This window comes from Propithecus coquereli, unplaced genomic scaffold (assembly GCF_000956105.1).
Source record: "Propithecus coquereli isolate 6110/MARCELLA unplaced genomic scaffold, Pcoq_1.0 Scaffold28, whole genome shotgun sequence".
In the NCBI taxonomy this organism is placed as follows: Eukaryota; Metazoa; Chordata; class Mammalia; order Primates; family Indriidae; genus Propithecus; species Propithecus coquereli.
In genome coordinates, this window is record NW_012148396.1 from 8,783,581 (window position 1) to 8,807,834 (window position 24,254).

General features: G+C 47.3%; 1 protein-coding gene across 3 annotated transcripts in view; it reads right to left on the minus strand.

Moving 5' to 3' along the window:
* Positions 1–24,254, minus strand: part of TRAPPC9 (trafficking protein particle complex 9) — a 660,607-nt gene that overhangs the window by 212,314 nt on the left and 424,039 nt on the right. The window lies entirely within an intron of this gene.

Sequence of the window (24,254 nt, forward strand, 5' to 3'; positions counted from 1 at the left end):
TACTGTCGAACATTTTGGTTGTTTCCATTGTTTCTATATTAAAAATAGCATAGAAATAAGCATGCTTGTATTTAACACTTGGAATGTAGTTTAGATATTTTTCATTAGAAGAGCTTCCCGAGGGAACCCCTCACTGACTCCAAGGCTTTCAAGGCTCAGTGTTAGTGTCCAGTGGCTGTGCCATAAGGATGCAGCGTGAAGGTGTGCTTACTTTCATGAACACCTGAACATTTCATGGTAGAACATCTAAAACTGAAAGGAAGAGGGATCCACATGACCTGAGGCCCTGAAAGGAGAATGAGTTGTGTTGCCTTCAATGAAAAAGCGATGTACCCCAACCCTCCAAAAGTTCCTACACACCTGTGGGCTACAGGGAGCCATTCCCGCCCAGAGAACAAGGAAGAAACGGAAAAAAGTATACCCTGATTAACATCCTCAAAGCTCACGTCTTGAGGCACCACATCCAGCAATGCAAGCACCAACAGGAGCTTCTGGAAGCACCAGATGTAAGGATAGTTGCCAGGCTCAGAAGCCAGAAAGACCTGGGTTTAAAACCCAGTTTCTGGACCTACCAGCTGATCCCTCAATGATATCAGATTGTGTCAGTCCTTCTGCTGAAAGCCCCTGTGCCATCCTGGCTCTGAGTCAACTCCACATACCCCCATGTACTTTTGTGACTCTCTGTTTCGGTCCTACCCCTCTCCTGCCCTGCCTTTGCTTTCCTGCAGAGCAAATCTCATCACCCAAAACAGTGTGGTAGCTGATGGAAGCCCCCAGGGAAGCAGAGACCCAGCTCTGGTTCACTGGGGGTTTTTTTGTTGTTGTGTTTTGTTTTGTTTTGTTTTGTTTGAGGCAGAGTCTCACTCTGTTGCCCCACCTAGAGTACAGTGGTGTCATCATAGCTCACAGCAACCTCAAAGTCCTGGGTTCAAGCAATCCTCCTGCTTTAGTCTCCTGGGTAGCTGGGAGTACAGGCGCATGCCACTGTACCCATCTAATTTTTCTATTTTTAGTAGAGATGGTGTCTCACTCTTGCTCAGGCTGGTCTTGAACTCCTAAGCTCAAGCAATCCTCCCCACTTGGCTTCCCAGAGTGCTAGGATTACAGGTATGAGCCACCACACCTGGCCTCTGGTTCGCTGTTAACCCCCCAGCACCTAAGATAGTGGTTTGTAGGTAACCTGGCAGGCCCTCAATACATACTGTGGAAGGAATGAGTGAATGAATAAAATAATAAGTAAAAACAGGTAAATTACTTAACTCTTCTGAACCTCAACCCTTGCGTGTGGAACCTGGAGTGAATCTACCCATATTATTAGGATTATATACACTCTTTCTAGATACCTAGCTTGTGCTGGTACAAAGCAGGTGGTCACATTGTCAGCCACAATTTGGTGCAGTAGCCTCCAAGGTAGAGTATGTGATCCACCGGGGTGCAGGGAAACAGTACTGCGACTTATTTCTATGCATTTTAACCAAACGTATATGAAAAATTAAACCTCACTACCTAATAGTTAATGTGCAGGCTGAGAAACACTTCATTCTTACTTGTATTAGTTTTCCATTGTTGCTATACCAAATTACCGCAAGCTTAGCACCTTAGAACAACACATTTATTATTTCATAGTCCTAAAGGTCAGAGGTCTGAAAATGAGTCAGCAGGGCTTCGTTCCTTCTGGAAGCTCTGGGGGAGAATCTGCTTCCTTGCCTTTTCCGGCTGCTAGAGACTGTCAGCATTCCTTGGCTTGTGGCCCGGCATCCCTCCAGCCTCCTTCTGATTCTGACCCTCCCTCTTTCCCTTATAAGGACCTTGTGATGACATTGGGCCCACCCAGATGACCCAGGATCTCCCCATCTCAAGGTCCATAACTTAATTGTATCTGCAAAGTCCCTTTCCTATTTGCCATGCACAGGTGCTGGGGATTAGGATGTGCCCATCTGTGGGGGTGGGGGGGGCATTATTCTGCCTCCCACACATGCTAACCACTTGCTACTGCATCGGGCACTGTGGACAGATAAAATGAATGAGGTATGGCCCCTGTTCCTGGTGCCCCCCATCTATTTGGGGACATGACATAATGGCACGGGGGCAGGGTAGGTCGAGGAACTGTAGGACACAGAGAAGAAAGGATGCATGTCCAGAGGCCAGGGAAGGCCCTGGGGCAGACAGGATGCCGGGAGCAGCCCAGGAGGATGAGCAGTGATTCTCCAGACTGACAGATGAAAGGAGAGACATAGGGTGGATTTAGCAAGCCCTGACTCAGCCCCCTGCTGAGAATCCACTGATATGGGGCAGATGAAATAGCTGTGATCTAAGAATCAGAAAATGAAGTTCTACTCTGGGCTCTTCGACCAGATCTGCTTTTTTTGGGGGGAGGGGGGAGGAGAAAAAACAATTTTTATTTTTAAATTTTATGCTTCAAATTTGTATTATGTACGTTAAGTACTATATAAACTTTAAGATATCAATATTTGACTTGGGCAATATTCATATGAATTTAGTTGGAGAACTACAACAGCTACTCTGTTTATAAACATCCAATCAACCAGATCTTGAAAAAGCCACTCTGCTTTCTCTGAGCCTCAGGATGCTCACCTGTGAAATGGGGGTCTGGACTGTCTGCATCTCAAAGAGCCTTTCCAATGTTAACTTTCCAAAGTTTAATGGACATAAAAGGCATTTTCCAAAGCAGACTGCAGCAGAGCCCAAACCAGCCTGTGATGGCCACAGAACTTAACTGAGAAACAAATGTTTTTGCTGCTTTAAGTCACTAAGATTCTGGGTCATTTGTTACTGCAGAATAAATTATCCTAAACTGAATGATACAGATTAGGCTTCAGTTCAATTCAATCCGGTTCCTACTGCACTGGCACTAGGCTAGCCATCAGTGCAAAGAGATGATGAAGACGGGATCCCTGCCAAAGGGGGCTCCCCGTGGAGAATATTGCACGTGCAAATATTCAGAACTGCATTTCCAAAATAATAAAGTTTTTCAAGAAAAAATTAAAAGATGAAATGGAGGGGAAATCTAGCAAGATTGAATAACTTCAAGCACTCAGCAAATTTGGGGAAAAACATTTGATGGAAGCTAGATTTTTAGTTTCCCCAAAATACTAAACATTTCTACCAAGGAGCTTTGATCCCAGTGCTATTATTAATATAGACGCTTGAGAAGATCATTCAAGGAAAGCTGGAGAGAAATGCTGTCCATAAAATTACCCAAACAGTAACCAATTTACTCCATCACTGCACGTAACTGGAAGCTCCATTCTCATACCGATCCTGTGGACGCAGGGCAGGGTGGAGGAGCTGGACTGTCTGTAGCTCTCTGGACTGAGTCTGTGCTGAGTCTGCGCTCAGTCTGCCCAGGCTGGCATTACTCTGTGGACTTGCTGTCTTGGTCCCTTAGTCCAGGAGGTCCCTGGGGAAGGGGCTGCCTCATACCTTCTACACATTTGTAACTACAATACAAGGCAGCCGCTAGTTCACCTGCAGACTCACACCCTTAGCACAGTGCCTTGCACACTGGGGCATTTAGAAAGATTGTTCAATGGAAAAGAACTACTCAGAATATTCCGGCGTAATCTGAAATGTGCCCTCTGTAACTTGAAATACTAGGCCTTGTTGTGCTCTCTAAGGTTACAGATTCTCCCCACGACAACCCTCGGAAAATCGCCTTTTCTCCAGGCTAAAACCCTGGGGTGCTGCGGCAGCTCCCAGGGCACTCAGCCACCCCTCTGTCTTCCCCAGAACAGACTCAGGTCTGCACACCCTTCTCATGGGGAGTCAGAAGGAGTCTCAGTGCACAGAGCTGCAGAACTGGGGCTAACGAGGTGGTCCTGAGATCTCATTTAGCAGAAAATGACACGTTCATGAATTTTTAATAGTCATAAAATTTATCGAAAACAAAGAACAAAGGTTTCCAAGGCAAAGCAGCTTGGCCTCCCGGTCTCCAGGAACCCCAGCCGACGCCAGCTGAGACTTGTGCACCCAGGTGTCCATCAGCATTCATCAACCATAACCTCTGCTTCCTATTCCCGAGACAGCCCCCAAACACAAGGAGCAAATGCAAACAGTGCAATTATTTTTTAAAAATAGAGGAGAATCACAAAGGGGAGCGAGGAAGCTCCATGTTAGGTGGAGAGTCGGCACGTGCAGAATGTGCAGTAGGTCCACGAGGAATGACTAATTGGAAGTAAAAGCACTTCATTTAACCTAATCACCAGCAAACAGCAGTGAAGGAAGCAAGGCCGACTGACACCTCGCAGCGCTGTGCAGCATATATTACGGTGCCTTCTAGCACAACGCCAGGTCCTAGCTGAAGGGGGTGTTAAAGGGAAAAAAGTCCTTAGTACCTATCAATTTTAAGAATAGCAACTTCTAAATAGGACATTTCCACGAAGTCATGAAGAGAGTTCTGTTCAGCCAGTGCTTATGGAACACCTCCTCTGAGCCAGCCTGTTAGAGGTGAGCGTTCAGGACATAAAGACAAGGTCCCTGGCTTGACAGTCTCTAATCCTAGAGGGGAGGTGGACACAGGCAAGGTCATACTACACAACCCCAGAGCAGGAGACCAGATACCACGTGATCTGCACCCACACCCTAGCTTGCCAGATTCCTGGGCACCCAGTGTGGTAGGAACACAGGACCACTCTGGGCCCTGCTCGCTCCTCTCTCTGACAGGGCAGGGAGCTCTCACCGCAGGGCTGGGACTTCTCCCAACTCAGCTCTCAGACCCTGCTCTCTGCTCCCACAGGACACACCCTGCACCCTTACCCAGCACTGGTTCCTATGACGGTGGAGCATTGCACAGTAGGGCACACAGGCCCAGGTTTGCTCCTCCTTCCAGAATATCCTGTTGTTTTCATTTCATTTTTAACTTCTCAGTTTCTTCGTTTGTAAAATAGGTATGAACTTGCCTCCTCTTCAGGGCTGCAGGTAGCAGGATGCCTGGCACCTGCCGGATGTCAATAAATGCCACTATAACAAAACTTCCTGCCCGCAGAGACTGGGCTGTTTCTCTGTACTACCCATAGTAGCGTAAGTCTAATAGGCACTCATTAAGCCTATTAAGATGACAAGCTCCTCATTTACATGCTGAGCACACATGTGCATCATCATGCATTGTGCCAGGTGTTAACTGGTTATTTCTGTGTGACCTCAGCACTACACCTGGCATGCTGCTTAGCATACAATAGGTGCTCCATTAAAGTCTTCTGAATGAATACAGGAAAGAGTAAAAGAATACAGCGTCAACTATAACATGGCATATTATATTAATATAGTATAAGAAAAAAGCACGTATCCTTTAAAGAGGGCAAAAAATTAAATACAAAGACAAAGTTTTAAGAAACATGGTAGTTTTCCTTTAAATGCAAAGGGAGTGCGGTAGATTATACTACTGTCTAAAATACTCAGTGCCCCTTCCTACAGGATTACCCACCCTCGCCTCATTGCTTTCTGGTCACTGCATAACTTGTTTGGCCAAAAGAACATGCATGGAAGTGACACGAGCCACTTCCCAGCAAGACGCTCAGGTGCTGTCCCGAGGTCTTTCCCCTCCCCACTTCCTCTGCCCAACACAGCATGTCTCAGAGAGGACAGGGCTCACTGAGTGAAAGCAGACTGCAGCAGAGCCCAAACCAGCCTGTGATGGCCACAGAACTTAACTGAGAAACAAATGTTTTTGCTGCTTTAAGTCACTAAGATTCTGGGTCATTTGTTACTGCAGAATAAATTATCCTAAACTGAATGATACAGATTAGGCTTCAGTTCAATTCAGTCTGGTTCCTACTGCACTGGCACTAGGCTAGCCATCAGTGCAAAGAGATGATGAAGACGGGATCCCTGCCAAAGGTGGCTCCCCGTGGAGAAACAAACACCTAAACAAATAACAGTACCACAGCGTGAGATGTACAGGGCGTGAGGACAAGCACTGCAGGAGTCCTTGACCACAGTGGTGTGGGGAAGCCCAAAGGAGTCCTAAAGGATGAAGATATGATTAGGTAAATTGAGTGTGGGCGGTGCCCTCCAGAAAGTTGGAAGAGGATTGGCTACTCATGACCTCGAACCCCTACAACACTATAGGCTGTACTGTTCCAGCAATTTTTCTTTGTTTTTTCCTTCTGCTATGGAACAACAACCAAAAACGGTACAATGAAAGAAGTGAAAGAGCATGTATTATTTCTGGCTTTCAGAAGCGCACAACAGTACTCCTGTATGCTCTTTTATCATGTCCAGCTGAGAAACCTGTAGCCTTTGTTCTGTGGCCCAGCAATCTCCCCTCTGCTCAGCTGCCTGCCCAGTATCTTACTGCATATCCCCTGGTGCCTGCAAGCCCTGGAAACAGCTCCCACTACCAAGACTCTTACGTTCTTTCCCAGGATGGAAAGCCCAGTCTGTCTCCTATAGTCCTGGGGTCTTGGGGCTCTCCAAGACGACCCTGAGATCAGGTGGGAGAACAAAGCCAGAGGGGACAGTAGGACTCAGCAGGCCTTTGGGCCAGACCAGCCTGGGCTCGAATCATGTCGCTAGCAGACAAGTGACACGTACATTCAGAGTCACCCATCCCCAAGGTAGATGCTGTCTACTCATTGCAATCCTCATCTGAAAGGGCCTTTACCCTTTCTCCTCTCCAGAATGACATATTATAATACTAATACAGAACAGTACTCTAAGTTCTCCAAGGAAAGAGAAGCAACTACTATTTACAGATCAGTTACTACATACCAGACAGGTACTGTGCCAGGGACATAAGTGCTATTCACTCAATTAATCCCCACACCAGCCTAGCAAGGGTGGTATTGTCATCACCCACATTTCAGAGAGATTAAGTAACTTACCCAAGACCATGCACAGAGCAAACGTAAGAAGAGAGGAATCTGACCCAGTCTCTGATGCCCTGACAGCCATGACCTTTCCACTGTTTAAGTGGAGAGAATTATCAGCCATTAATACAACAGGACTTCAGACACACCCACGAGCCAGAACAGCAAGAGTCCACAGATAGTAACATTCATCATTTCATGTGTGTGTGCAGGCAGAAAACATAGGCATGTATCTCCAAACACACAGCACATAAACTGTGCATGTCTAATGCAGTCACTCCAAATTGAAAGATTGGCAAAGGCAGAAGACAAGATGGCCCGGAAGGGGCAAATGTCTGTTCTCACGCTTTAAGATTCAGCATCTCTGCTTCAGGAATGAGACAGAATGCAGCACATCAGATGCCTCCCACCCAGAATGCCAGCCGGGCCTCACCCCTGGATGGCCCTACTTGCTGTGCTTATCTGCAGTGCAGCCTGTCCCTCCCATCGAACCCTGAGGTCCCAAAGCCACCGTCCTTTCACTATCTGTATCTCCGGAGCCCAGCACACAGCTTGGCATCTAGTAATGACTTGATTCATAGTTGGGGTGCGTGAGCAAGCAAAGTGTGATGGAGATCACCATAGTAGGCTTCAGTTCAAATCCTGGCTTGGACACAGACCAGCAATGCCACCTGGGGCATGTGGCTTGACCTCACCAAGCCTCAGTTTCCTCAGGTGGCAAGCAAGGATATGATAAGAACCACAGAGGCGATATGACAGATCTGAAAACCTTCTGCTAACACTGAAGGTCTATACAACACGAACTCCTATAGCACAAAGGTGTCAGCAAATGGTCAGTGCAGAGAGCCTTGGAGTACCCCTTCTCCTCCAGTGCCAACAGGCATTAAGGTTCAAGCTCTAGAAGCCAAAAAAAAGCTCTCATCTGACATGGCTGGTTTTACTGTGTCTATCGTGGGCAGATTCCAGCGGCCAATAGGTCTTTTAAGTTAATGTAACTTCACAAAGACTTTCTAAACAAACACGAATTAAATGACTCCATTATACCAGCCTCATTCCCACAAACAGTTCTAATAGGCAGGTACCTTGCTCTACGACACTGCCTTGTCACCCAAGTTCCTAGCCAGTTGTCAACACTGAAATATTTCTCTCACTATGTGAAAAATATTGTAAAAGCCACAGTCCAAGGAAAGGCTCAGTGATTTTTCTGAGCCATAAACAGCCTGCTCATAAACCGTGGCATGCCTTCTGCAAGACCCGCACCCCAGAGAGGAAAGTCCTCAGACTGACGTCAGCCCTGCCAATCCATGCAGGCCCACCCCAGGGGCCAGCCTGTCCAGGTTCAGGCCACCCCCACAGCACAGACTCGATAAGCATCCTGATCCTTCTCTTCCTACTCTTTCTCCAACCCACAGTAGGTTGGGGCCCCATTTCTGGGCTGAAAAGCACTGTGGAAGGTTGAAGGGGGTCTCCTAAGCTGAGGAAACAGAGGTACCAGCTATGTCCAAACAGAAAGAGTAGAGCATCAGGAGCCCACAGACAGGAGTCCAGGTCCCCCCCTCTGCCACAAGAAGCGGGTTGCAGCCTCTTCTTGAACTGCAGGGCTACTGATCCCCAGTGCTGCTCACGACCCCACTGGCACATCAAGTGAGACGATAGGTGGAAGTTGGGAATCACGGAACCTGGGACACGAGGCATTGGGAGACTCAGAAACGGACAGGAGGGAGGGGAGGGTGGAGGGAGAGAGAGGGAAAGGAGGAAGGGAGACTGGGTGGGGAGGACCCTGGTCCCAGGAGCCTGAGGTCCCTCTGGCTCTCCAGAGAAAGGCCCCATTCCCAGGAAATAGAGGAGCTCGGCCTCCCTCTGCCTTCCCCACAGTCTAACTCACAGGAGGAAAGGGAATAAAAAGGTTCATATTTTCTGGGTGCCTTGCAGGTTATAGTCAGCTCTGCTTCTGTTTTCTCATAGGACCTAACAGAGGGCCCAGCTTGCTGGACTGGACCTAAGTGACGCCCACCCAGTGCTCCCTGTCCAGGGCCATGGTGCAGCCTTTCTGGTGTCACAGGGAGACAGGTGTAACTTGAAGGGACAGGAGCCAGGTGGTTGGACAACCTCTGCCCTCCGTGGCATCTATCTCTCCCCAGCTCCAACTGCTGCCTTCCCCGAGTAAGTGAATGGCAACACCACCCACACAGATGCCCAAATCAGAGCCATCCTTTCTTTCTCCACTCCCCACACCCACAAATACTGCCAATTCTTCCTCCCTCCCGAGGATCTCTGCAATCAGCCTCTTCTCTCTGCACCAAACAGCACCCCAGTCCCAGCCACTGTGACCTACACTTAGACCAGCTCCCACTGGTCCTCACCCCTTTCCAGGCTCTTCCTGAAAGGCCAACCTCATCCCCTCATCCTTCTACTCTCTCATGACCACCCCTTCCCCTCACAGAAGACCCAGCTTCGACCTTGGCTCCTGGGCCCTCTGCCTTTGCAGTCTCCCCCTGGACTCTACTCTCTGCCCTCTCACCCCAGCTCTGTATAGCCTCCAGCCTGCAGAACCCAGTGTGACCCCCTCCCTGACCTCCTGGCCTGGCATAGGCTGTCCTCTTTGCCTAAGCAACCCCCCACCCAAACTCCTTCTGTCAGCCCAGTTCTTCTGGCCTGTATATCACCCGTGAAGGCCATGTCCACAGAGAAGCTGCCCCTAAGGACCCACCCAGGCTGGCTGGGGGATGAGTCCTGCTTGGCAGCCCCTGCCTGGGCAAGTATCCCACCTGCCTGGGGGCCTGGGGCACTGAACAAAGAACCGCGCCTTGTTCTCAGCTGCTTCACCAGTACCAAGCATGCCTGGCAGGATGACATGCATTCGATAAATGTGGAATAAATGGTATGAATGAATGCCAAGGCACCAGCTACATATTTTTAGTTTTTATTATACAAGGATGTACCCTAGTGCCAACATTCCCTATTGCCACCCCATCCTCATGCCCTCGTGCCACCAAAGCTCTGGGGAGAAGTTAACGAAATGCATTTCAGAGGACAATTACTTTTATCTCTCTCAGCTTATAAAACACCCACGGCACAACACTGAGGTGGGTGTGAGCCCAAGACTCAATCATGAGGAGGTGGCTCTATACAGAACAACACCTCATACTTGTTTTTACCAAAGTTTTCCCATAGGAAGAGATTTGAATTAAGATGATGAAAAGACATTTTGGGAGGATCTACCCAGGAATCTGGGCGCACACAATCCTCCTGTCCACTAACAGGTGTGCCTCTCTGAGAAACTCTACTCCCTCTGGGCAGGCCACTTAGAAAAAAGCCTTTTCCCCTCCAAGCCAGCACACAGCCCCAACAGGCTCCCAAGTAGAATGCAGGCGAGGTTGCAGACTCCTCTGCCACAACCTATGCCCCACATGCCGTAGTCCTGGTCATGACTCAACCCAAAGCAACACAGCTCTCTAATGTCATGGTCAAAACATTTTCTATCTGTCCCTCAGCCAAACTGTAGCATTTGAGGCTGGAACCCTGGGATAACAGAGAATGACAACTTCAGACCGCAAAGAATTTCTTCAGAACAACATGGAGGATGCAAAAGAAAAGGAAAGTTGTTTTTTTTTCCCCCAGTGCCAAGATGCTCACAGGTGAGGCAGAGGGAAAAAAGATCCAAGTTCAAACTCTCCGTGCCTGACATTTGGCCCAGGCCCTGGCCAGGACCTCCCCTTGTCTGGGTGGTCAGCATGAAGGCACAGCAGCCCTGCTTCCTCTAACGAAGTGCCTCTGAAGGAAGACAACCAGGTTCTCCTTTCCATCCCCAGCTTACCCAATGGAGTAAGGAGAGGAGGAAGAAATGGTTTCAACAACCAGAGTGCAGGTGGAATAAAAGAGCCACTTTTTTTTTACGGTGCATGTTTCTACAACAAGGAAAATAAGCTTCAGTATTGCCTCCCTGCATGAGCTGATATTGAACAGGCATGTGCAGAGATGGACCCAATGTAGATTGGCCTTTGAGGCATCCATCCAGGAGGACAGTTCTAAGATGAGGAGTCAGTGCACACAGCCATATGTCCCCAGCAGAGCAGTCAACCTGGGGGCACGGTGGCCATATGCTGGCATTCCCCGGACAGTCTTGGTTTAGGCCTATTGTCCCTGCAAAATTACTTCTGTTATCATTGCCTCCGTGTCATTCTCAAAAATGCCCAAGAACAGATGAAAATCCTATGGTCACACTGCCCACCAGCCTCTGCCTGCTCTTGGAGTGACCATGAGGTCAGCAAGTCAACCTACCTACCCAGGCCCAACCCAGACAAGTGACCAAGCCAAAAAAGTTGAAATGTTATACTGAGAAGAAAGGACATGAATGTAAATAAAAATCACTGAGAAATGTCTGTGAAATTAGAAAATTGCCAAAATGGACAAAAGTGGTTTCCTGTCTGTAGAGTCACTGACACTGAAGGCACGGATGAAACCACACTTGTTCCTCAGCAGCACCGGGCGCCAAGTCAAAGAAGGTGCTGAGAAAGGTATTCTTTCCCTAACCACCCTGTGTCCACCTGAGAGGCTGGCAGGTGTTGTGGTAGGCGATGGGCGAGGGCCAGGCCCCGATACTGCTCCAGCAGCCTTCCTGACAGACCCACTCCTGAACCTCAACATGTACAAGCACACCTGGCCCCCCAGGGCACTGCCGCCCTCCCCGAGTCCCCACTAGCCTCCCCCATGCACCCTGTGGGCCCCCAGAGAGGAAGAAATGAACTGTAAGGATAAACAGCGCGTGAGCAACAGCTGAGCAACACAGAAGCGGGTGGGAATGGGAGAACGGCCTTATCCTCCCGCACAGGAACTGGGGCCACACTCGATTACCCAGGGCTTGGTGAGGAAGGGAGCTGGAGATTACTCAGGCTTATGTTTCTCCCCAAGGCCTCCTTGGCTGAGAGATGGATGGGAAGTCTGAGAAAACAAGAGGCTCAACTCACAGCTCGCCCCAGCTCGACTCCTGCATCAATATTTAAGATGGAACAAGTTACAGGCAAAACATAACATAAAATGGAAACTTTGTCTCGGGGTCTTAGAATCTGAAGAGCTTGGATATACAGTCTCCCAGGAAGGGCAGGAATTCCCAAGATGTTGTCTCTGCCACCTGACAGGTTCTTCTTGCACCATCCAGTGATGGGAAAACTCAACATCCGCCCACCCCAGCTGCAGCACCAGTAGAGAAGACTCCACCATTTATTACACCAAGTGTCCACCGTGGATATATCCATATCACTCTGCGGAAACCTCACGGCAACCCAGAGAAGTAGATAATAGAGTCCATTCTGCAGATGTGGAAACTAAAGCTCAGAGAGGTTATAAGTTACTGAACTCAGGTTGTTTTGAGTTCAAGGTTCCTTCCATGACACCCAGCCAGTGAGGGCCCCTGGCCGCCCGAAGCATCACCACAGAAGGGAGTAAAACATGCCCCACGCCACCCACTGCACTGACTGCTCCCAGGTGCTTGTCATGTGTGCTCTCTCACTATGAACAACACTCTCTCTTGTAGATGTGGAAATGCGGCTTAATAAAGACCACCGTGTGCAGAGGCAGGCGGGGACCCTGGTTTACATGCTCTTCTGGGGCAACTCTGGGGTGGGTCCCAAGAATCTGCATTTCTAGCAAGTTCTCAGGTGACAGTGCTGCTGCTGGTCTAGGGTCCACACTTTGAGAACCACAGCTCTAATGGGAGGGTTTCAAGCAAGCAGAGAAGTGGTCATTTATGCTGCAGGTCAACATGGAGAAACCCCATATGACCAAGACCAAGGCCAAGGCATCCTCTTCAAAAACTTTCCGCAAATCCCTCATTAAAAAATACAATAAAGCTCAATCTCCCTCAGCCTGGCATCTCCCCGCACACTCCCACATCAGCACCGGCAGTGGCACCCAGTCCACAGACGCACCCACCATCCCAAGACAGCCTCTCCCTCCCCGTCTTTACCTGTGCTCAGGCTCTGCTAACTACCCCCACCCTGCCACTCTGTCAGCCCATCTTTCGAGGGCCACATCAGCTGCTCTCTGTTCTAATAATCCCTTCAGAAAATAACCTTCACATTTATGGTCAGCTGACTCTAGACAAAGGCACTAAAGAAATTCAGTGGAGAAAGGACAGTGTCTTTAACACGAAGTCCTGGAACAACTGGATATCCACATCCAACAATAAACTTAGCTTTTACCTCACATCATACACAACAAATATTTAGCTCAAGATGAATTACAGACCTAAATGTCAGATGTAAACTATAAAGAAAACATAGGGGAAAATATTTGAGACTTTAGATTATGTAAAGTTTTCTTAGATATGACATCAAAAGCACAATCTATTTTAAAAATTGATAAATTGAACTTTATCAACATTTAAAACTTCTGCTCACTGTTAAGAAAAAGACAAATCACAGACTAGGAAAAAATATTTCCAAATCATATATCTGACAAAGGGCTTGCAACCCCAATATATGAAGAACTCTTATGACTCAATAATAAGGAGATTACCAAACCAGTTTTAAAAAGTAGGCAAAAGCCAAGCATGGAGCCTCACGCGTGTGGTCCCAGCTACACAGGGGGGATCGCTTGAGGCCGGGAGTTCAAGGCTGCAGTGAGCTATTATTGTGCCGCTGCACTGCAGCCTGGGTGACAGAGTGAGATCCTGCCTCTAAAAAACAAAAAAGTGGGCATAAGACTCAGACACTTCACCAAAGGAGTCATCTATGAGTGGCTTATAGCTCCTGAAAAGATGTTCATCATTAGCCACGAGGGAAACGCAAATGAAAACCATAGTGAGATACCACTGTGCATCTCATAGAAGGCCGAAGTCTGAAACTTACACAAAGTAACCTGTTCAGAGTCTGGCCATGAGGACTCAGCTGCCACCTGGGCCCCCTTTGTCTTCTGCAGTCACCAGAGCCAGTGACGCGCAGGCACCTGGAGGTGAGGACAAGGTCCGCTCCTCTCTGCATCTCTGTCCCTGAGAAGAACAGCATAGGGCAGGCTGGGCTGGGAAGGAGACACAGGGTCCCTGAACAAACTGCTCTGGGTGTGCATTTGAGCTCCTCTGAACTAAACTAGCTGTGTGAGGAGCCACTCTGTACCTCCCTAGCTGCACGGAGGTGTCCGTCAGATGGGATGGTAACCCTTGCCCTATAAAAACACAAAAAATTACCAGTTTAAGTCATTATTAGAGGAAGCAGCATAACCTGTGACAAATATACATAGACGCTGCTCAAGCTAACCTGTGCCACAAAGTCCCAGACATCCTGAACTCCACTTGCCCCTGCTCTCCCCCAACGCCTGAAAACAAGGTGCAGCGGACAGTGTGAATGCTGTCGCTCCCTTGGTGGCCACAGCCTGTCCCGCCCTGGCCTTCCCAGAGCTACTTGCCCACAGCTCCAGGGCTGTGTCAGCCACCAGAAGTCCCTGGGAGGTTTCCAAATCCTGTGGGCCTCTGGAAGCCCTGACCAGTGCCAGCGCTGCCCCAGTTTCTCTCCTTGGGCAACTGAGGAGCCTTAATTATCTGATGAGCATGATGACTTAGGGCTCAGAACACATGGCATATGGCTTCACGTCTTCTTCCAATCATTTCCAAACCTCAGATGGTAAGTGTTTGTGTATTTTCTTTTGAGCCATGAAGGGGAAGAGTGAGGGTTTCTTATGTCCACTGACACGCTGGGATGGAAATACCTGCATGTGCTAGGCACTGGTACAATGGCGCCACGCTAGGTAGGGTAGGTAAGGTAACAAGATCGAGTGAAATGGCTCTGTCAAAAAATTGATAAACATCAGTGCCTACAGATGGAGAGTCACAGCAGGATCTATGGAGAAGCTTTGAAAAAAAATCACTGAATAGGATCAAGCGTCTAGCTCCTACAATTAACTTAAAGAGGAATTAAGAAAAAGAAAGAGTCAGAGAAACAAGTTAAACACCACTACAGTCATGCAACTGGCAAAATTCCCACCTGTACAACAGAGTTTATTCAATGGAAAATCTGTAAGAGGAAAAAAAGGTAAACAGGAAACCTACAGATTAAAAATGGATTTCACACGTCGATTTCTTAAATTCTGATTCACACAAATGTTAAAAAATATGACACTGAGATCACTGGAAATGTAAACATTGACTGGATATTTGTTGATAACTAGGAATTGTTAATTTTAAAGCATAGTATTGTAATTTTTTTTAAAGAGTTCCTGCATTAGGCAAGGCCTAATGTCTCATGCCTATAATCCCAGCACTTTGGGAGGCTGAGACAAAAGGATTGTTCAAGGCCAGGAGTTTAAGACCAGCCTGGGCAACACAGCAAGACTCCATCTCTAAAACTCATTTTTAAAATATTAGCCAGGTGTAGTCGTGCATGCCTGTAGTCCCAGCTACTCAAGGGGCTGAGGTGAGAGGATCGCTCAAGCCCAGGAATTCAAGGTGACAATGAGCTATGATGGCCATGAATTGCTACTTGTAGAAGGTGGGTGACAGGCACAGGAGGGGTCATTATACCATTATGGCACTTTGTGTATATACTTGAAATCTCCATAATAAACTTATTAAAAATACATAGTGATGGCTCATGAATATATGCCATGCTACCATCTGCAATGTCCTTTCCCTCTGGCACCTTCACAGAAGTTGCCCAGTCCCGAGATGGGCATGGCTGGGATTCTTACTCCCATTGGACAGATGAGAAGCTAAATGTCAGAGAAGTAGAAGGACGGCCACAGTTCTGACCAAGAACCAGCAGCGCTGAGATTATGACGCACATCTCTGTTCAGTCCAGGGTACTCACTTTCTCCCACAAGATAAAATGAGCCCCTTTCCTAAGAGATGGGCGAGACATTTGGCAGCCCAGACAGGTGGATGGGCTTCACCCAGGAGATTTGACTGTGGGGCTGAGTGGCCAGTCCAGCCCCCAGGAAGAACTCAGGAATTCTAGTTCCCAGACCAATTGGAGCACCATGATTGAGGGAAGACTGGGCCTAAGGGTTTAAGTGACAAGCCCTGACCAGAACATAAGTGCCGAAGATAATGTGAGACTTTTGTCAGTACTTATTATCTCTTCCAGGTGAACGGAAGGTTAACTACCACCCTGCCCCCCTTAAAAGCTCCCTGCCCAAGTGAGGCTTGCCTTAAGAACTAGGTGAGGAGTGGGGCTGAGAGCCTGTGAGTGGGGGCTCTGGTGGACACACCTCCCCAAGGAGGAAGGGTACACAATAAATGGCCAGATGCTGCAGGAGAGCAGTTGACTCACCAACCAAACATGTCCTGAGCACCAAAGTGCCCTGGACAGAGGACCAAGGTGGTGGGAAGATACAGAGATGCACAAGACACAAATGCTGCCTTTAAAGAGCTTGCTGTTTGCCTTTGTGGCTCCTGCACTTTGCTGCTGCAAGTTAGTCACCAGGCGAGATTTAAATATCCTGATGCCCAGGTTGCATCCAACCAATCAAATCAGAATGTTGGCAGGGTTGGGGGTAAGGACAGGCATCACTCTTCTGTAAAGATCCCCTGATAATTACAATATGCAGCAAAGTTTGGGGACCTGTAGTCTGGCAAGAGAGAATTCGAGGTAGAAAACAACCAACCCCAACCAAGAGACTCATGGCATTCAGAACAGCAAGACATTCCTTCTCGCAGGAAGACCAGGGAGGACACAAGGCAGAGCTGGCTTGAAGCGGGGCACCAAGGAAAAGAAGAAATGTGGCTGAAGTGCAAAGGTACATGGTGCTGATTGTGTGCAGTCTGGGATGTGGGGTGAGCCTCCACAGACCATGTTTTTGCTCTGCCTACAGCTCCCTGCCAGGCTCTGCCCATGGGGTGCTAGCAGGAGGCCTTAAGACTACAGGAGGGGGAAGGGACCTGCACTCGCCCTGAGGGTTTTCTGCCCAGTCTGTGATCACAGCAACACTGCACCTCACCTCCAAGACCCCGGGTGCCCCTTCCTCAGAGGGCCTCCATGGCCCCCAGACTTCTAACTTTGATGATTCCAAGCCCTTGCTTGGATCCCTAGCCGTAAGGCCGTGCTTCTCTCTGCAGCTGGAACAAGATGCCTCAGTGCCATCTTCTACCTATTGAGCAACCCAGGGGCCGACTTTATGACTCATGCACAACCCCATGTCAAATCCGCTCTGTTAATACCTGGCATGGTTTCTCTCTCCTGGCAGATGACGAGAGCACTTTCTCAGTCTCACTCTAGACGCCACTGAGAAAGTGGGCAAATGAGGCCCCAAATCACCACGAATTACTTGAGCAAAAATCTAGTCCAGTCATTTCTACAAAAGGGAAACAGAAGCCCTTGAAAACATGCCCTTCGCACAGGCCATCATGTGCTCCAGCTATGGGACCCCGATGGGGGAAGGTTTTGAAAGTGTAATAAAGGGGCACCCAAAAGATGACAGCATCATCACCAACTGCTGAGCACCTGCTATGCCTCAGTATGGTGCTGGGTACTTCACATGGATTAACATTACTGCTTACAACAACAGGTAGGACGTGGATTATTATCCCTATTTTGAAGAAAACCAGTTATAAGCTCCACAAGGCCAGGTGACTTGCCCAAGACAGATAAGCCAGCTTGTGGCAGAGCCAGACTGCAAAAGGGCTCTGCGTGGCTCCAGGCTATGCTCGTTTAGCCTTTGTCCAGCAGAGTAACCAGCTGAACACGGATCTGCAGACAAGGAGGCGCACGTGTGAGGATGAGCCACGTGCGGCACACTTCCCATGTGCTAAGGAAAGGCTCCGGGCATGTCCCCGCTGGAGAGGCCACTCGAGAACAACAGAGGAAAAAACCCAGAAGGAAAACCTCATGTCTAAGACTTCTGAGGAACAAAAAGCTGCACAGTGTATGGAGATCCAATCAAATAATCGTATTTTTCTTTTCTCACAAAAAAGAATTTCTCCTGTCATCTGAGTCAGCAAACCACTGCATCTTCCAAAGTATTGAATTTCTCTAATCAAATTGCTTCTCTAGGCTGAACTCTAACATTTCTTCCTTCTGCCTATTAATCATTCGGAGGCTCCTATTGATTCAAGAGCCATCTGGGTTTCTATTAGAAAAACTTTAAAACTGCTAATTAGCAGGGAGGCAGTGTGGGGTGGCAGAGACCCTGGACAGAGAATCAGGAGCCCTGGCTTCTAACAGCCGTCTGCCAAGGGCTTACTAGATGAACTTGAGCCCCCGTTTCCCCTACAATCAGTTGAAGGGTCAAGAGCACATCAAAATGATGTCTCCTTGTTTCTAGAAGCTAAGTTTGTAGGGTTTTTGATGTTGTTGTTATTAAGCTAAGTTTCTGAAGGACTCTCCCATTTCCTCTTAGATGAAAAACAAGGTACATAGAAAATAAAAAAAAAAATGATCTGCATTTCAGAAGAATCGCAGAAGGGAACACAAAGGGGTTGAGAAATGCTAAAATAATATAAATAAGGTTAAATAACAACTAGCAATAAAACTGGGCTCCACACAGTTAAGTATCACATTGATGATTCATAAGGCACTTTGGAATGTTTCAAGGATTAAATCAAAAACAAAAAGAGACAGTTGAGAGAGAGAGAGCTAGATATTTGAGTTCGAGGCTGCGCTAGGCTTGGATAAACAGTGATGTGAGACAACAGCATAAACCCCAGGAGATGAGACTGCACGGAAATCCTCAAGGAGAATTTCAGCATACCCCAAGTTGTAGATTGCTCGGGGAGCTCTTCCCTGTCCCTCTTGCACCAAAGCCACTCTCTGATCCACAGGGGTGCACTGTCAAGACATGACAGAGCTGATCCCCTCAGACCGTCCCAGCAATAAATCTCGCCAACTATGACGGTGTTTGGATGCATTCTCTGAACACAGTGCCTCTGCAGCAAGGGAGGATGGAATAAAATTGGGTATCTTGAAGCATGTAATGAGATAACATCTATTACCATAAATTATAAAAAGATTTATGCATAAATGAGGGTTGTCACAAAATTTAATTTTAATGGTTTGATAATTAAACAAAAAAACACAATAATTATCATATCTTAATTTTCCAGTAAATTTGCTGTTGTTGACACTGTATCTTCTTAAGAAAGTTCATGCTGTTTCATTCAGAAAAGCCTTCTACTGTTTCCAGTCATCCCCTGAAACTGGATGAGGAGGAATGTCCAGTTCTGTGTGACACAGCTTCAAGACTTACGGGTAACTCCCGCGGAGAGGCCTGTGGTGGCGAAAGGCGGCTGGCGCTCAGCAGCCAGGTTCCAGTTCCAGCTGACTGCATGCCCCTCGGCAAGCCTCGGCTTCTCTGACTCAGAGGGGAAAATGGGTGCCATGCCTGTTGAACCACTGTGAGGATTACAGAAGCCAGGCATGTGAAAGTGGTCTTGCAGGCACCACTCCTGGGATAGAAATGAAAGTTAATACTGGCCTCCAGCTGCGTGACTGGGGACAGCGTTTTGAGTGTCATGACTGAAGGTGCGGAGCCCAGCAAATATAATCACTACATGCCAAGCTTCACAAAGCATGTTGGGCAAGGGGAAAGTTAACTAATGGTCCTTAATTACAGAACCAAGGCATCAAGCATGTCACAGAAACTCACAAGCTGAGAGATGAGTCACTAATTTGCAAAGGACCTTTTAGAGAAGAGATTAGGAAGGTAGAAAAGCACTTCCTACACGCATTTGCTTAAATGTTCTATTAATATTTTAAATTATAAGACTAAGAAGATATCTCTAAGAAATAATGGTGACAGGAGTGGTCTTTCTAATTTTGAAAAATGTGACTATTCAGAGTCTGTGAACAACCAACTCTTCCATGCTACCACTGCACACCCCCACCCCCACGCCCCTCTCTCAGCTCACTGCTCCTTCTGCCTGCATGGCTCTGCCCTTCCACTCTGGCCCTGGCTAACTCCTACTTGTCTGTCATGTTCTGCTGTGGACTGAATATTTGTTTCCCCCAAAATCTATATGTTGGAATCCTAACCCCCAAGGTGATGGTATTAGGAGATGGGCCCTTTGGGAGATGATTAGCACATGAGGAGAGAGCCCTCATGATTGGGATCAGTCCTTATGAAGTTAGCTCAAGAAGAAACCCTTGCCTCTTCTCCAACATGAGGACGCAGCAAGAGGGCTATGTCTGTGAACCAGGAAGTGGGGCCCTGCCAGATACAGAATCTGCCAGCACTTTGATCTTGGACTTCCAGCCTCCAGAACTGTGAGAAATACATTTCTGTTGTTTATAAGCCACCCAAGTCTACGGTGTTTGTTATAGCAGCCCAAGCAAACTCAGACATGTTCCATATTAACATCACTTCTTCCAGGAAGCCTTCCCAGCCACCCTCTTCTACCCCGCCGGGCCGGGGTTGGGTACCCTCCTACGTGCTTCCAACTCTCCTCGCACTGTGTCACTATTGCTGTGTGTGTGCTTTTCCTCCACACCAAAATATCAGTGCTGTGAAAGCACAAGCAGTACCACACTTACTCACCATCCTCACTCCCAGCAAAGCCTGACTCCTGGTAGACCCTCAGGAAATATTTATTGAATGAACAAATGAACACCCTGGAAACCAAAGATCCAGTTTGCTTCTCTGCCCCACCCTTTCTTCTGCTGGCTAGAGTTGGTCTTCACGATGCTCAATGCAACTTACCAAAGGTCACACGGAGCAGAAAGAGGGGAAATAAACAGAATTGGTCCCCGCCTACCCTGTTCCAGCCTCTCCTGCACCACTCCAGGCTTAGCTCACAAGTTACCTCCCCTTGGCACAGGGTGCAGCCAGGCACAGCCTTGGCATGGGACAGATGTAGTTCCCTCTAAGTGACTTTGATTGACTTACTCAGTTTGCTTATCTATTAATATAAAATGAGGACAAAATCTCCCACATGAGGATATTATGAGGATTAACTGTGATTTTACATGGGAAATGCTAAGTCAATATTATTTCCATCCTTTCTTCCCCTAGGAGCATGTTGCTCCTCCTCCATGCTACTAGGGATACATTTCTACCCAAACTCTTGTACTGGGTAAAATGAGATCACCTCTTTCTACCAGGAGGAGGGGAAGAGGCAAGCAACACAAAAATCTAATTGGGGCAGTTGGTCTCTCTCTTAGATTGCAGACCAGCCTTGAATGCAGGGTGCAAACAGCAGCATCAAAGCCACGGTAATCCCAGGAACATGGCTTTTCCTTTAAGACTAGGCTGTGCTATCTTCAAAAGAAAGCATTGTGCACCTGCCTACTTCCTAGAGAGCAGTAGGAGCATCACCTGCTGCACTTGTTGGAGAGATGAAGACGGAGTCTGAGCAACACTAGCCCCCACCTATGGGCAGAGTCCGCCCTCTCCCCACTTCAGAGTAGCAAAGCCCAGGCAGAGGGAAGCTTGCTTTGGCATCTAGCAAAGCTTGAGGGGTGGCAGGGAAGAGTCCTCATAGGAGAAGGGGAGAGCCAGGTGAGGCGTGAAGCTCAGGACTATGGGAAGGAAGGGGCACTGAGGAGACAAAGCCTGGAAGTATCAGGACCACATCCAAGGCCAACATCTGTAAGGTGCTTCCTGCTGCTGCCAAGTGAGGTACAACCACCTCCCCTTTCTCCACCTGAACTTCTCCATGAGAACAAAAGAACTATGAACCCCGCCATGAAGGCAGAGCATGCATCTGACCCACGGGAGGCTGGCAAGGTGACACAGGTTTAGGAAAGGGAAAGAAAGTGATTCCCTGTATTCTGAGCCTCAGGGCTCAAACCTCCCAAACAGGGACTCACAGCAGAGTCGCCATGGGTTAGCAGGCGTCCTCAGCACTGGAGATGCTGGGAGGAATACCCATGATGATGTCCCAGACAAATGAAATGTCTCAACTTCCAGTTTGCCTACTGCTCCCACCGCCCCCAGGACAGCAAAACGCCCTGGTCAGGCAGAAGAGGTGGGGCTGCCCCAGCAGGGGCAGACACTTGTCACACTGTGTGGTGCTCCCCAGCTAGGAGAGGTCCTTATGTATTCATCTCAGCACTCCTGGAGCCTGATGCAGGGCTTACCACATAGCAAGTTCTTGAAGTATCAATATTTATTGAATGAATATTTTATGAATGGATAAAAGAATATGTGAGCTAGGAACATTCAGACATGAGAATTTAAATGAAAAGCTTAATAACGAAGAAGGCTGTCGCACAAGACTAAATTGCAATTATTTGCAACTGGGATTGTTAATATCATTCAGCCTTCGGTTGCCAAGAATGATTCAAGCTTACTAATCCTGACAAATTTAGCGATTTATAATTTTTATAAAGTGCTTTATATTAGTGCCATAAGAAGACAAGACTTATGTTCTTTGGGATCTTAGGCTACATCAAAACACCTAGACATGACAGACTAGACAGAAAGCAGATAGTTCCCTACACAATTATGGAGAACATCCCTGGATCCCACAGCTGCCAGCAGCTTAGACCCCAAAGGATGCATCAGGACCTTCTGAAAGCACCTGTCTTTATCCTTAGGGGCCTGAGCACCACATTCAGCCACAGACCTCACGCTCACACATGGAAGAGCACGTGAACCCCACGCATATATCCACACCCATGTGGGAAATTCTGTCCAGGTTACAAGAGAAAGGTGATTTTGGGAAGGAGGGTTTTCTGGCTCCTCTCTAAGTAAGGCCATAAATGCCCCCCAAGCCATTGAATCTCTGGCTTCCAACTACAGGGCTACAGGGCCTGACTTGACATTCATGTGTGTCATTAACAATCATCACATTAAATATGAATACCCTGGAAACCACCGCATACTGAGTGCATTAGCATGGAAATGAATAAGTGGCATATTTACACAATGAAATATTAATAGCAGTCGAAACGAAAGAACCAGATTTATATTTAGCTCCAAAGGATAACGCTGATTTTAAAAGTTTTAAAAGGACATATATGATATGGAACCACTTATGTCATTAAAAAAAAAACCTCTCAAAATAATGTTTGGTCGTGGATATATGTATACACAATAAAAGTAGTGAAACATGTATATGAATGGACACCATCACCTCCAAGGCAGAAATTACCCTGCAGAGGAAAGAAAGAGAAACGAAGATGGATGAGGTGGGTAGGAGAGTAGGGTTTAGCTACTTTTTTCTTTTGCTTATTTTTCCCAACATTTTCTTATGAAAAATTTAAAATATAAAGTTGAAAACATTTTACAGCGAACACCCTGCATGCCCACTGTGAGATGCTGCTGCTGACATTGTACTCTACTTGCTTCATCACCGAATCTGTCCATCTGCCCATCCCTCTGCCCACCCATTAATCCATCTGATATTTTACACATTTCAAAGACTACTGCAGATATCACACACAGACCCCAAATCCTTCAGTTATTGACTAGAGTTCCACATTGGTTTACAGTTTTTGAAACACAGAAATCTCAAATGAACATTTGCTGATTTTTACCAAATGTACACACTTGTATAGCCCAAACCCCTGCTGAGTTAGACACCATGACCAGCACCCAGAAAATCACCTATGCTCTTTCCCGCTCAGAGCCCTCTCCCGAGCCCTCCAGAGGAAACCCATGTTTTGACCTTTTTCCGTCGTAGACTGGTTTTGCTTGTTCTAGGATTTCATATAAATGGAATCACATAGTCTGTGCTCTTTCAGGTAAGGTTCCTTTCACCCAGCACAACGTTCCTGAGATTCGCTCATGTTGCTTTGTGTATGAGTAATTCGCTCATTTTTGCTGCATTTGTAAGAAAATACCACCACTTGTTTATCTATTCTCCTGTAATGGGCACATGGGCTCTTGCTATTTTTTGGCTAGGAACATTCTTATATAGGTCTTTTTGTGACCATATGTTTTATATTTTTCTTGAATAAATAACTACGGTTGGCCAGGCATCGTGGCTCACTCCTATAATCCCAGCACTTTGGGAGGCCAAGGTGAGAGAATCATTCGAGGTCAGGAGTTCAAGACCAGCCTGGGCAACATAGCAAGATCCTATCCCTACAAAAAAAAATAAATTTTAATTAGCTGGGTGTGGTGGTACACACCTGTAGTCCCAGCTACTCAGGAGGCTGAAGCAGGAGGATTGCTTGAGGCCAGGAGTTTGAGGCTGCAGTGAGTTATGATCTGGCCACTGTGCTCCAGCCTGAGCAACAGAGTGAGACCCAGTCTCTAAAAAAATAAATAAATAAGCAGGGTTGAAATAGCTGGGCAAAGGGTAAGTGTATGTTTAGTTTTATAACAAAGTGCCAATATTTTGCCAAAGCAGTTGCAGTATTTTATATTCCCACTAACAAGGCATGAGAGTTCCAGTTGCTTCACATCCTCGCCAACATTTGGCATTATCTTTCCTCCTTTAAGCATTCTGAGGAATGAGTAGTGGGTATCTCATCGTGCTTTGGATTTGCATCTCCTCGCTGACTAGTAATGTTAATGTCAGCTATTATTTTAAAACATTTTATTTCCTTAAAATAAAAG